The sequence below is a fragment of the Rana temporaria genome, chromosome 7 (genome assembly GCF_905171775.1).
Source record: "Rana temporaria chromosome 7, aRanTem1.1, whole genome shotgun sequence".
NCBI classification, from domain to species: Eukaryota; Metazoa; Chordata; class Amphibia; order Anura; family Ranidae; genus Rana; species Rana temporaria.
This window is the reverse complement of record NC_053495.1, coordinates 210,622,939-210,635,080: the sequence shown is the minus strand read 5'-3', so window position 1 is coordinate 210,635,080 and position 12,142 is coordinate 210,622,939. Positions and strand designations below refer to the sequence as shown.

Genomic DNA, 12,142 nt, shown 5'->3' with positions numbered 1-12,142 from the left:
ATGTGGATACAATGTATAGAGGGGATATATGTGGATACAATGTATAGAGGGAGATATATGTGGATACAATGTATAGAGGGGATATATGTGGATACAATGTATAGAGGGGATATATGTGGATACAATGTATAGAGGGGGATATATGTGGATACAATGTATAGAGGGGGAGATATGTGGATACAATGTATAGAGAGGGATATATGTGGATACAATGTATAGAGAGGGGATATATGTGGATACAATGTATAGAGAGGGGATATATGTGGATACAATGTATAGAGGGAGATATATGTGGATACAATGTATAGAGGGGGATATATGTGGATACAATGTATAGAGAGGGGGATATATGTGGATACAATGTATAGAGAGGGGGATATATGTGGATACAATGTATAGAGGAGATATATGTGGATACAATGTATAGAGAGGGGGATATGTGTGGATACAATGTATAGAGAGGGGGATATATGTGGATACAATGTATAGAGAGGGGATATATGTGGATACAATGTATAGAGGGAGATATATGTGGATACAATGTATAGAGGGGGATATATGTGGATACAATGTATAGAGGGGATATATGTGGATACAATGTATAGAGGGGATATATGTGGATACAATGTATAGAGGGAGATATATGTGGATACAATGTATAGAGGGGGATATATGTGGATACAATGTATAGAGGGAGATATATGTGGATACAATGTATAGAGAGGGGGATATATGTGGATACAATGTATAGAGAGGGATATATGTGGATACAATGTATAGAGGGGATATATGTGGATACAATGTATAGAGGGGGGATATGTGGATACAATGTATAGAGAGGGGGATATATGTGGATACAATGTATAGAGAGATATATGTGGATACAAGGTATAGAGAGGGGATATATGTGGATACAATGTATAGAGGGGGATATATGTGGATACAATGTATAGAGAGGGGGATATATGTGGATACAATGTATAGAGAGGGGGATATATGTGGATACAATGTATAGAGAGGGGGATATATGTGGATACAATGTATAGAGAGGGATATATGTGGATACAATGTATAGAGAGGGGGATATATGTGGATACAATGTATAGAGAGGGGGATATATGTGGATACAATGTATAGAGAGGGGGATATATGTGGATACAATGTATAGAGAGGGGGATATATGTGGATACAATGTATAGAGAGGGATATATGTGGATACAATGTATAGAGAGGGGGATATATGTGGATACAATGTATAGAGAGGGGGATATATGTGGATACAATGTATAGAGAGGGGGATATATGTGGATACAATGTATAGAGGGGGATATATGTGGATACAATGTATAGAGAGGGGGATATATGTGGATACAATGTATAGAGAGGGGGATATATGTGGATACAATGTATAGAGAGGGGGATATATGTGGATACAATGTATAGAGAGGGGATATATGTGGATACAATGTATAGAGGGAGATATATGTGGATACAATGTATAGAGGGGGATATATGTGGATACAATGTATAGAGGGGATATATGTGGATACAATGTATAGAGAGGGAGATATATGTGGATACAATGTATAGAGAGGGATATATGTGGATACAATGTATAGAGGGGATATATGTGGATACAATGTATAGAGAGGGAGATATATGTGGATACAATGTATAGAGAGGGATATATGTGGATACAATGTATAGAGGGGGATATATGTGGATACAATGTATAGAGGGGGATATATGTGGATACAATGTATAGAGGGGATATATGTGGATACAATGTATAGAGGGGATATATGTGGATACAATGTATAGAGGGGGATATATGTGGATACAATGTATAGAGGGGATATATGTGGATACAATGTATAGAGGGGGATATATGTGGATACAATGTATAGAGAGGGGGATATATGTGGATACAATGTATAGAGGGGGGATATATGTGGATACAATGTATAGAGGGGATATATGTGGATACAATGTATAGAGGGGGATATATGTGGATACAATGTATAGAGAGGGGGATATATGTGGATACAATGTATAGAGGGGGGATATATGTGGATACAATGTATAGAGAGGGATATATGTGGATACAATGTATAGAGGGGGGATATATGTGGATACAATGTATAGAGGGGGATATATGTGGATACAATGTATAGAGGGAGATATATGTGGATACAATGTATAGAGGGGGATATATGTGGATACAATGTATAGAGAGGGGGATATATGTGGATACAATGTATAGAGGGAGATATATGTGGATACAATGTATAGAGGGAGATATATGTGGATACAATGTATAGAGGGGGATATATGTGGATACAATGTATAGAGAGAGATATATGTGGATACAATGTATAGAGGGGGATATATGTGGATACAATGTATAGAGAGGGGGATATATGTGGATACAATGTATAGAGGGAGATATATGTGGATACAATGTATAGAGGGAGATATATGTGGATACAATGTATAGAGGGAGATATATGTGGATACAATGTATAGAGGGATATATGTGGATACAATGTATAGAGGGGGATATATGTGGATACAATGTATAGAGAGAGATATATGTGGATACAATGTATAGAGGGGGATATATGTGGATACAATGTATAGAGAGGGGATATATGTGGATACAATGTATAGAGGGAGATATATGTGGATACAATGTATAGAGGGGGATATATGTGGATACAATGTATAGAGAGGGGGATATATGTGGATACAATGTATAGAGAGGGGGATATATGTGGATACAATGTATAGAGAGGGGGATATATGTGGATACAATGTATAGAGAGGGGATATATGTGGATACAATGTATAGAGAGGGGATATATGTGGATACAATGTATAGAGGGGGATATATGTGGATACAATGTATAGAGAGGGGATATATGTGGATACAATGTATAGAGAGGGGATATATGTGGATACAATGTATAGAGAGGGGATATATGTGGATACAATGTATAGAGAGGGGATATATGTGGATACAATGTATAGAGAGGGGAGATATATGTGGATACAATGTATAGAGGGGGATATATGTGGATACAATGTATAGAGGGGGATATATGTGGATACAATGTATAGAGAGGGGGATATATGTGGATACAATGTATAGAGGGGGATATATGTGGATACAATGTATAGAGGGAGATATATGTGGATACAATGGGGGGGCTCTCTGTACAATGTATTAGGGGATCTATGTGTGTACAAGGGGGTCTTTATACAATATATTGTGTGTGTGGGGGGGGGGGGTCCCTATAAAATATATGGCGGGGGTCTCTATACAATATATTGGGGGGGGGGGGGGGTTTCTCGGCCGCAGACAGAACAATACCCGGAGGCCGGGGCTCGGATGGTGTCGGGCGGAGGATCGGATGGAGATGGCGGCGGGTGTGCGGAGGACTCACCCCGGGTGTCAGCTGCTGCTGCTTCTCCTCCCGTCAGCCCGGAGCCCGGCCAGCTCAGCTCTTCTCCCCCGGGCCGGGCTCATCGTCTCCCGGCCCCGCCCCACGGCGGGTGGACGCTGCACTGTGCGGTGTACACCCGACACACAGCCACAATCCGCCCGAACCCCCCGATATTCCAGCCAGACACTACGGAGAGCCGGAGCGATCATAGAGGAGGAGCGGGAGGACCCGAACCCTCCCCCTCTCCCCCCATCATCTCCCCTCCCTATCATTGGATTACACACAGGACCCCCATCATCCACCACTACTACCACCCCCATCGTCTCCCCTCCCATCTCCTCTCTATCCTCTCCCTATCATCCACTACTACTACCCCCCCCATCATCACCCCTCCCATCTCCATCCTCTCCCCTCCCCATCATTGGAATACAGACAGGACCCCCATCATCCACTACAACTACCACCCCCATCATCACCCCTCCCATCTCCACCCTCTCCCTATCATCCACTACTACTACCCCCCCCCCCCCGATCATCACCCCTCCCATCTCCATCCTCTCCCCATCATCCACTACTACTACCACCCCCATCATCACCCCTCCCATCTCCATCCTCTCCCTATCATCCGCTACTACTACCCCCCCCCCATCATCACCCCTCCCATCTCCATCCTCTCCCTATCATCTACTACTACTACCCCCCCCCCCCCATCATCACCCCTCCCATCTCCATCCTCTCCCCTCCCCATCATTGGAATACAGACAGGACCCCCATCATCCACTACTACTACTACCTCCCCCATCATCACTCCCCCCATCTCCATCCTCTCCCTATCATCCACTACTACTACCACCCCCATCATCACCCCTCCCATCTCCATCCTCTCCCCTCCCCATCATAGGAATACAGACAGGGCCCCCATCATCCACTACAACTACCACCCCCATCATCACCCCTCCCATCTCCATCCTCTCCCTATCATCCACTACTACTACCCCCATCATCACCCCTCCCTTCTCCATCCTCTCCCTATCATCCACTACTACTACCCCCCCCCCCATCATCACCCCTCCCATCTCCATCCTCTCCCTATCATCTACTACTACTACCCCCCCCATCATGACCCCTCCCATCTCCATCCTCTCCCTATCATCTCCCCTCCCCATCATTGGATTGCAGACAGGACCCCCATAATCCAATACTACTACCACCTCCATCATCACCCCTCCCCTCTCCATCCTCTCCCATCTCCATCCTCTCTTTATCATCTGCCCTCCCCATCGCAGTGTTTCTCAATTCCAGTCCTCAGGCCCCCCCAACAGGTCAGGTTTTCAGGATTTCCATTATTTTGCACAGGTGATTTGATCAGTTTCACTGCCTGAGGCTGGGTTCACACTACTACACTACTTTCATCCTACTTTGCTCTGTGTTCAATGTTTCCCTATGAGAGCGTCTTGTAGCGTCCTACACAAGTCGGTCCGACTTTGAAAATGCTCCCTGTACTACTTTTGGTCCTACATTGATCCTACTTCAGGCCCATTGAATATCATTGAAGTCGGACCAAAGTAGTATCCTGTTCATGAAAGTAGGATGGATGTAGGACCAATGTAGGATAAATGTAGGACCAATGTAGCAGAGCAAAGTAGGATGGAAGTAGTGTAGTAGTGTGAACCCAGCCTCAGCAATCACCACAGCCTTTTCATCTGAGTGAAAACCGGACCTGTTGGGGGGGCCTGAGGACTGGAATTGAGAAAAACTTGATTACAGACAGGACCCCCATCATCCACTACAACTACCACCCCCATCATCACCCCTCCCATCTCCATCCTCTCCCTATCATCCACTACTACTATTACCCCCATCATCACCCCTCCCATCTCCATCCTCTCCCTATCATCCACTACTACTACTACCCCCCATCATCACCCCTCCCATCTCTATCCTCTCCCTATCATCCACTACTACTACCCCCATCATCACCCCTCCCATCTTCATCCTCTCCCCATCATCCACTACTACTACCACCCCCATCATCACCCCTCCCATCTCCATCCTCTCCCTATCATCCACTACTACTACTACTACCCCCATCATCACCCCTCCCATCTCCACCCTCTCCCTATCATCCACTACTACTACTACCCCCATCATCACCCCTCCCATCTCCATCCTCTCCCTATCATCCACTACTACTACTACCCCCATCATCACCCCTCCCATCTCCATCCTCTCCCTATCATCCACTACTACTACCCCCATCATCACCCCTCCCATCTTCATCCTCTCCCCATCATACACTACTACTACCACCCCCATCATCACCCCTCCCATCTCCATCCTCTCCCTATCATCCACTACTACTACCACCCCCATCATCACCCCTCCCATCTCCATCCTTTCCCTATCATCCACTACTACTACTACCCCCATCATCACCCCTCCCATCTCCATCCTCTCCCTATCATCCACTACTACTACTACCCCCATCATCACCCCTCCCATCTTCATCCTCTCCCCATCATCCACTACTACTACCACCACCCCCATCATCACCCCTCCCCTCTCCATCCTCTCCCTATCATCCACTACTACTACCACCCCCCCCATCTCCATCCTCCTCCTCCCATCTCCATCCTCCCATCTCCATCCTATCCCCTCCCCATCATAGGAATACAGACAGGGCCCCCATTATCCACTACAACTACCACCACCCCCATCATCACCCCTCCCCTCTCCATCATCTCCCTATCATCCACTACTACTACCACCCCCCCCCCCATCATCACCCCTCCCCTCTCCATCCTCTCCCTATCATCCACTACTACTACCACCCCCCCCATCTCCATCCTCCTCCACCCCCCCCCCTCCTCCCATCTCCATCCTCTCCCCTCCCCATCATAGGAATACAGACAGGGCCCCCATTATCCACTACAACTACCACCCCCATCATCTCCCCTCCCCATTTCCCCCCATCATCTCCCCTCCCTATCTTTGGATTACAGACAGGACCCCCATCATCCAATACTACTACCACCCCCATCATCACCCCTCCCATCTCCATCCTCTCCCTATCATCCACTACTACTACTACCCCCATCATCACCCCTCCCATCTCCATCCTCTCCCTATCATCCACTACTACTACTACCCCCATCATCACCCCTCCCATCTTCATCCTCTCCCCATCATCCACTACTACTACCACCACCCCCATCATCACCCCTCCCCTCTCCATCCTCTCCCTATCATCCACTACTACTACCACCCCCCCCCCCATCATCACCCCTCCCATCTCCATCCTCTCCCCTCCCCATCATAGGAATACAGACAGGGCCCCCATTATCCACTACAACTACCACCCCCATCATCTCCCCTCCCCATTTCCCCCCATCATCTCCCCTCCCTATCATTGGATTACAGACAGGACCCCCATCATCCAATACTACTACCACCCCCATCATCACCCCTCCCATCTCCATCCTCTCCCTATCATCCACTACTACTACTACCTCCCCCATCATCACCCCTCCCATCTCCATCCTCTCCCTATCATCCACTACTACTACTACCCCCATCATCACCCCTCCCATCTTCATCCTCTCCCCATCATCCACTACTACTACCACCACCCCCATCATCACCCCTCCCCTCTCCATCCTCTCCCTATCATCCACTACTACTACCACCCCCCCCCCCCATCATCACTCCTCCCATCTCCATCCTTTCCCCTCCCCATCATAGGAATATAGGCAGGGCCCCCATTATCCACTACAACTACCACCCCCATCATCTCCCCTCCCCATTTCCCCCCATCATCACCCCTCCCATCTCCATCCTCTCCATATCATCCACTACTACTACTACCATCATCACCCCTCCCATCTCCATCCTCTCCCCATCATCCACTACTACTACCCCCCCCCAATCATCACTCCTCCCATCTCCATCATAGGAATACAGACAGGGCCCCCATCATCCACTACAACTACCACCCCCATCATCACCCCTCCCATCTCCATCCTCTCCCTATCATCCACTACTACTACCCCCATCATCACCCCTCCCATCTCCATCCTCTCCCCCATCATCCACTACTACTAACCCTCCCCCATCATCTCCCCTCCATATCATTGGATTACAGACAGGACCCCCATCATCCAATACTACTATCACCCCCATCATCACCCCTCCCATCTCCATCCTCTCCCTATCATCCACTACTACTACCACCCCCAACATCACCCCTCCCATCTCCATCCTCTCCATATCATCCACTACTACCCCCCCCCCCCCCCATCATCACCCCTCCCATCTCCATCCTCTCCCTATCATCCACTACTACCACCACCATCATCACCCCTCCCACCTCCATCCTCTCCCTATCATCCACTACTAACCCCCCCCCCCCCCCATCATCACTCCTCCCATCTCCATCCTCTCCCCTCCCTATCATTGGATTACAGACAGGACCCCCATCATCCACTACTACTACCACCCCCCCCCCCATCAGCACTTCTCCCATCTCCATCCTCTCCCTATCATCCACTACTACTACCCCCCCCCCCCCCGATCATCACCCCTCCCCATCATAGGAATACAGACAGGACCCCCATCATCCACTACAACTACCACCCCCATCATCACCCCTCCCCTCTCCATCCTCTCCCTATCATCCACTACTACTACCCCCCCCCCCCCCCACATTCACAGAAGATCTGTGATTGGTCTTCCAAAATGTACAAAGAGCAACTTCCCCGCCAAGTTCCTTCACCAACTGTGTGCAAGTCCACCTAGAAGAAGGCAAAGGGGGGGGGGAATAGATTTCTGAAAGCATTTTTTATTAACAGCATTTTTCTGGCCTGAGGTGGGGGGCGCCGGAGCCGAGCACAGCCGAATGGCACCGATCGCAGCCGATCGACACCGTTCGGAAATGCTTGGAAAGACTCAAAAAGACACGGAAATACTCCGTTCCCGAGCCTTCCTGAGGTTTGCCGAGGTCAGCCGAGGTGTCTGCGGTATTGCATGCCATTGAAGTCAATGAGGAACAAATTATCTTCATTTCCATTGACTTCTATAGGGAAACTCGCTTTGATATGCGAGTGCTTTAGATTACGAGCGTTCTCCTGGAACGGATTATCCTCCTTATCCGAGGTTCCCCTGTATATATATATATACTTCAAATACTTGAATTTATGTTTTAAACTGTGAGGCCTCGTACACACGACAGAGTTTCTCGGCAGAATTCACCGAGAAACTCGGTCAAAACCCGGATTCTGCCGAGAATCTCTGTCGTCTGTACAGTTTTGGCCCGATGGAGCCGCCGAGGAACTCGACGAGAAAATAGAGAACATGTTCTCTATTTTCTCGTTGGCCGCGTTGTTCTATAGGAGAAGGCGGCCCGCCGAGCTTCATCCCAAAACTCGACGAGGAACTCGACGTGCCAAGCACGTCGAGTTCCTCTGTCGTGTGTACGGGGCCTCAGGGTATTAAAGGCTTATACTTTAAAATCCATACCAGACCCTTATCCAGGCGTGCCCCACCAGTTATGCCCCCAGTGCCTGCCAGTAATGCCAAACAGTGCCCACCTGTACCCAAATGTGATGTCACATCATTGCCCATTAGGGATGCCAATCAGTGTCCATCAATAATGCCAGTCAATGCCCATCAGTAATGCCTTTCAGTGCCTCCTCATTAGTGCTGACTATCACTGCCATCTACCAGTGCCGCCTATCAGTGCCACCTATCAGTGCCCATAAGTGCTGCATATCAGTGCCCATCAGTGCCGCATATCAGTGCCACATATCAGTGCCCATAAGTACCACATATCAGTGCCCATAAGTGCTGCATATCAGTGCCACATATCAGTGCTGCATATCAGTGTCCATTAGTGCTGCATATTAGTGTCTCCTCATCAGTGTCACATATCAGTGCCCATAAGTGCTGCATATCAGTGCCACATATCAGTGCCACATATCAGTGCCCATCAGTGCCACATATCAGTGCCCATCAGTGCTGCATATTAGTGCCTCCTCATCAGTGCCACATATCAGTGCCACATATCAGTGCCCATCAGTGCCACATATCAGTGCCCATAAGTGCTTTATATCAGTGCCACATATCAGTGCCACATATCAGTGCTGCATATCAGTGCCCATTAGTGCTGCATATTAGTGTCTCCTCATCAGTGCCACATATCAGTGCCCATAAGTGCTGCATATTAGTGCCTCCTCATCAGTGCCACATATCAGTGCCCATCAGTGCCACATATCAGTGCTGCATATTAGTGCCTCCTCATCAGTGCCACATATCAGTACCCATAAGTGCTGCATATTAGTGTCACATATCAGTGCCACATATTAGTGCCCATCAGTGCCGCATATCAGTGCTGTATATCAGTGCCTCCTCATCAGTGCTCGTCAATGAAGGAGAAAAACGTACTTATTTACATTTTATAGCAGAAACAAAGAAAACTTTTTTTTTCTTTCAAAATTTTAGGTCTTTTTTATTTGTAGCAGAAAAAAATAAAACCTCCAGTGGTGATCAAAACCAAATCAAATCAAATCTCTATTTGTGGGGGGAAAATGACAACAATGTCCTATGTGTAGAGTGTCACATGACCGCGCCATTGTCATTCAAAGTGTGACAGCGCCGAAATCTGAAAATTGGACTGGGCAGGGGGGGGGGGGGAGAAGGGCCCGGAATTGAAGGGGTTGATGAGTCAGACCCCGAGGAGGGTCATGTTGTGTTCAGTTCCCCTTTAACCTCCAGGTCACTCTATGGAAGGGAAACGGACGGCGACCATCGCATTCATTTTACCAGAAATTGTGCAGGAAATGGATTTCATTGGATCACACATTGCAGGTGACAGGTCCACTTCTTCTGCACAGGTTCTAGTATTGTGGGGAGTAAAATACCCCCTATTGTTGGTGTCAGTGGCAAACGATAAAAACCCCAGCAATGGTGTCTGTACCAGCAATGATAACCCCCAGCATGTGTCAGGGCCTGCAATGATAACCCCCAGCATGTGTCAGGGCCTGCAATGATAACCCCCGCATGTGTCAGGGCCTGCAATGATAACCCCCAGCATGTGTCAGGGCCTGCAATGATAACCCCCAGCATGTGTCAGGGCCTGCAATGATAACCCCCAGCATGTGTCAGGGCCTGCAATGATAACCCCCAGCATGTGTCAGGGCCTGCAATGATAACCCCCAGCATGTGTCAGGGCCTGCAATGATAACCCCCAGCATGTGTCAGGGCCAGCAATGATAACCCCCAGCATGTGTCAGGGCCCTGCAATGATAACCCCAGCATGTGTCAGGGCCTGCAATGATAGACCCCAGGAATAACCCCCAGCAAGTGCCAGGACCAGCAATGATAATCCCAGCAAGTGTCAGGGCCAGCAATGATAACCCCCAGCAATAACCCCCAGCAAGTGTCAGGGCCAGCAATGATAACCCCCAGCAAGTGTCAGGCCCATACCTCCAGCACGCAGCCCGGGTCAGAAACCTTTTGCTAAGTATTTATTTTACTAACACACTAAAAGTTGTGAAATCTTTGGGGGTGTTCTCGCACACCCACCTCCTATAGGCAAAGAAAGAAGAATATCACAGCAGACGTGGAATTGTTCCCTTTATTGTTGAAGATTCGGTTGCTGAAATCGCGTCTGAGCGGCGAGTGATGGACATTGCGAGACGGGGAAATGTGACCCGGGAGAAGGTGAAAATGTACATATTGTACATCATGAGATCCGGAGATATCAATAAACACAGCAAAGAGGCTACAAGCAACCTAAATCCACGAATCAGAACAATCACACGAGTACAAACAAATCAGGCAATAGGGGACTATTCACAGCACAGCAATAAAATTCCCTCACTAGGAGCCTGCTTGCACTAATTATCTGATTCCAAACCAGATCTTTTTTTTTTTTTTTGCAGACTGTAGCATGCATTGCAGCAATCCCTGCTAAACTAAAATTACTGGCATTGCTGAGACAAGGGGCTGGATTCAGGTAGATTTGCCCCTTATTTACGGAGGCGCAGGCAGCGTTTTTGCCCTGCGCCCCCGCAAAATTACTGCGCTACCCGCGATTCACGGAGCAGTAGCTCCGTAAATTGCGTGTGCGCTGTGTAACTGCCTTGCGTAAGGGCGCCTATGTAAATGATCCCGTAGGGGGCGGGAATCATTTAAATTAGGCGCGCTCTGGCGCCGAGCGTAGAGCGCATGCTCCGTCTGGAAACTTTCCGACGTGCATTGCGGTAAAATGACGTCGCAAGGACGTCATTGCTTCCAACGTGACGTAAATGGCGTCCAGCGCCATTCACGATTCACTTACGCAAGCAACGTAATTTTTAAAATCGCGACGCGGGAACGACGGGTATACTTAGCATTGCTGCCCCTGCTAATAGCATGGGCAGCCTTACGCAGAAACCGACCGAACGCAAACGACGTAAAATGCGAACGCAGGGCGCGCGTAGGGTTGTGAATCGGCGTGAGTATGCAACTTGCATACTCTACGCTGACCACTACGGGAACGCCACCTAGGGGCCATCGTAAGAATGCAGCCTATGATATGATGGCATAAGAGACTTATGCCAGTCATATCTTAGGCTGCAGTCGGCGTATCAAGCTTTCTGAATCAGGATCAGTCGATACGTCGGCGCAACTAAGCAATTGCGCTGCGTAACTATGGATAC

At 48.3% G+C, this 12,142-nt stretch overlaps 1 protein-coding gene across 1 annotated transcript in view; it reads right to left on the bottom strand.

Moving 5' to 3' along the window:
* B4GALT2 (beta-1,4-galactosyltransferase 2) overlaps positions 1–3,667 on the bottom strand; it is a 77,609-nt gene extending 73,942 nt beyond the window's left edge. Inside the window, 1 exon segment of the mRNA XM_040360950.1 lies at positions 3,447–3,667. The gene's annotated coding sequence lies outside the window, so the exon portion shown is untranslated.
* Positions 3,668–12,142: the final 8,475 nt, after the last annotated feature.